General features: G+C 35.6%; 1 protein-coding gene across 1 annotated transcript in view; it reads left to right on the top strand.

The window, feature by feature from the left end:
• Positions 1 to 423: 423 nt before the first annotated feature.
• Positions 424 to 3557, top strand: part of LOC106522987 (antigen WC1.1) — a 40551-nt gene continuing 37417 nt past the window's right edge. Inside the window, exons 1-2 of the mRNA XM_014016264.1 lie at positions 424 to 510; positions 990 to 1040. The gene's annotated coding sequence lies outside the window, so the exon portion shown is untranslated. The remainder of the gene's footprint in view (positions 511 to 989; positions 1041 to 3557) is intronic.

The raw sequence follows: 3557 nt of genomic DNA, 5'->3' as shown, positions 1-3557 counted from the left end.
TCTGGAAGGTATTGAAAGAAAACCTCAATTTTACACTTAAAAATTACTCAAAAATAGTAAAAGCAATAAAATCAAAATAAAAAGGAGTGTGCCTTATGTGTCTCATGTAGCTGAACAGTTTGACATATGTTTCATGTGCCTGGGTCACATGGCCTGGAAGCTATTGAATTTTTTTCCTGCACATATTTTTCGGTCGGTAATTTATTGACGATCCCTAAGCGAACCACCGCTTGTAGATGAGCGAGCAGCCGGAGGGCTGCTGGCCGACGTCAGACCGCTTTCACCGGTTTAGACAAGAGGGAGACAACCCTTGATTCACGGAGCTCGAATATCGAATATCCAACTTGAAACTAACTTCACTGCGGTAACTGGGGAGTGGAGCAGCTCCCACTTTGGCAGGCCATTTTAACATAAAATCAGCTTTAACACACTTACTGCTTCTAAGCAGAACTGACCACTGATTGCTTTTCAAAATCCTTCGAAACATAAAACTACACCTTTGACTCCGCTGTAAGCTTTGTATGTTTGTCTTTTAAAGTAGCATTCAATTTAGTTTGGCTGTTTAAAATCATGCTTTGCTGCGCTGCTACCGTGACCGCCGAACTCCGTTAGAAAAAGGTTTGTTTTCAGATTTGAAGTTTAATTGAACCCTTATTCTTAAGTTGCACCTGGACAACTTGCACACCGATTAATTTGAAAAGATGTGCCCTTCCTTTCGGCTATCATTCCTAAATGATTTTGGGTTCAGTTTATTTATTTTCGACTCATTTTGGGATAGACATGCTAACCGGAAGTAGTATTTTTTAAATATAACTGCGCAGTTAAATTAACAAGTTTTCCAATGCAATTCTGCATTGAAAACCCATATGATTACTGGACTGCTTGTTTAGTTATTTAAAGTGTGTATTGTATCAATGTTTGCATGTAAACTGATTTGAATTAATGATTGAATTTGAACTGATGTTGAATATTGCTCTGACTCTTTACAGGACCGGTTTTTTTTTTCTGCATCCATATGAAAATTGAACTGATGGCAGCTGGTAGGAGCTTTTTTCTTTGTTTTTTTCCCCTACTTTTGATAATTTCCAGATTAAATTCTAGTCCTGGGAGGATGTGGACAAAACTGAACTGTCAAAAAGAAGGAGAACCACAAAGAATTTTGGGGAAATGAACGAACGACCGACTGACCAACCCCGACCGACCGCAAAAATACTGAAACAAAGTCTTAAACAGACTCTTGAACTTTCAACCCCCTCAAAATTTGTACATTTTTCAAATATTCAAATTTTCCACTCATTATTCACATTAATCAGTCTCTATGAAGAACTATTCTGGTCCCAGTCATTTGTAGCTAGCATTGCATTGTCCATTACTCCAAATTAAGCAAACATTATTAATAATAATAAATAACAGTGCACACTTTTCTTTTGGTGAAACTTTTAAAAACACCAGTAATTCTGATTAGCTTGTTTTTACCAAGAGTTTTACATCCTGTAGAAGTGATAGTTAAATGTTTTTAATGCAGAAATGACTTTGTGACGATGAGCATCTTTAGGATTAATGACTCAGTGCATCAGAGACAGGATCTGTCAGGTCCGTTTGCAGCTGACGCCTCTGAGCCTCTGAAACCTGCAGCTTCATATCTGAACTGTGCAGGCAACATTATCTTAAAATGCTGCAGCTACTCTGCTGCTCCGGATAATAAAAAGCATTACAAAAGATGACACACAGTAGAGCACAGGTTTGGCTTTGAGGTATGGATGTGTGGTAAGTTTGAAGTTTTTTTTTTTTTTTTTTTCACACAGTAGAGCACAGGTTTGGCTTTGAGGTATGGATGTGTGGTAAGTTTGAAGTTTTTTTTTTTTTTTTATCTGCCTGAACACAGAGATGACTAATATAGAAGCCCTGCAGAGCGAAGCTGTTCATTTATAGAAGCACTGAACATGAACTGATCGGCTCATCTGGCAGCTCTGGATCATGGAAAATGATCAAGGAGGACACTAAAATTCACCATGACCCCATGACCTTCAGCCACTAAATATGCGTATATATTTATGTTTATCAAAGGTGACATCAGGCTGAAGAAATATGTCTGTAGAAGTAGCTTAATACAAAATGTGAAAAAATAAAACCAACGTTCTTTAAAGTTTTATTAAAAATGCTGAATTGGTGCCATTCCACAATATCTGACATGAATTAAACAACAGTTTTACATAAAAAATAAACTTTGATAGAACTTACATTAATTGTATTTTTTGTAATAATCATTTTGTGCTTCCAGTTTTTAAAAGATGACTAAAAGCTGCAGCTCATTCACTGAATACATTCAGTTTATCAGTTGCCTTATTCTGCCATCTACTGGTGTAGATATGTAACTGCAACCATTTCCTTTCGGATATTGAATTTTATTTTATTTTTTTAGATTTAAGGTCATTTTTTTAAAAGGAACTATTTTTTTTCAAATTTTTTGAAGTTTCTCTCTTCTTTACGTTCTCTTGTTTGCTGGATTTATAACTAAGCAAAGATGTTATTTTATTTATATTAACTAAAATAAGACAGCAGATGACAGGATACTGTTACACAGCAGTACAGCTCCTGTGAGACAAAAAGAAATAAGTTTGTTAAACAATTTAACTGATTTTCTTATTAAATAAAAATATGCATTAAAAGCATCAACGTTTATGTTTGACGTTTCAAAGAATTTCACAAATTTCTGCTTAAACCGTGTTTCAAAACCAGATTTTATGATTGTACGGGCACTTACAATCATGACAGTTTAAAGCACTTTAAAACAAACTTTAACACACCTGACTCTAATCTCATTTTAATTTGGATCAGAATTAATTTTATCTCCGGACCTGAGCTGATCACATCTGTGTTAGGACCACTTCACCCTCCTCACTTACAGAAACTTGTTTAAAAAAATCCAAAGCGGTCTTGAGCAGCATCAGAGTTCAGTCCAGAGTGATGAAGATGATGATGATGATGGTGATGATGATGATGATGATGATGGTGATGGTGGTGGTGGGTTCTGTGGAACATCATGCTCTCTTATCTCTCAGATCTGTCATGTGTGCAGATGTCTTTGGGTTGGTGTTAGCTGCAGTCTGTAGATGTTTGTGGTCTCTGTGGGCTCGGGGGGCTAAARGTTTGCAAAAACTCCTCTGAAGGCAAAGCAGCCGGAGCAAAGTGTCAAATAAACTGGAATTAATGAATCTGTTTGATTAAACCACAGGTTTAACAGGCGTTTACTGCACTTATTTATGTAAAATAAAAAAACTCTGTGGGTCAGTTTCTAAAAACTAAGGTTCTACTGGTATGTATTTACATTTTAGGACAAAAAGCTACTAAAAATTTCTCGAGTGTTTTGTTTGTCTTATATGAAACAATCAAAAACTAGATATGAGAAGAAATGTTCACATAATGCTTCAAATGTAATATTAACAAGTCTACTTTTTATTATGATGAGATTCCACAAAAATCAGGAACCAAACGAACTGTTTTACACAAAAAAAGTCTCTGTCTAGTATTTAATTGGACCTTTAGCTTTGATTACT

This window comes from Austrofundulus limnaeus, unplaced genomic scaffold (assembly GCF_001266775.1).
Source record: "Austrofundulus limnaeus strain Quisiro unplaced genomic scaffold, Austrofundulus_limnaeus-1.0 Scaffold142, whole genome shotgun sequence".
NCBI classification, from domain to species: Eukaryota; Metazoa; Chordata; class Actinopteri; order Cyprinodontiformes; family Rivulidae; genus Austrofundulus; species Austrofundulus limnaeus.
Note: the sequence above shows the minus strand (reverse complement) of the source record. Positions and strands in the feature narration are given on the sequence as shown.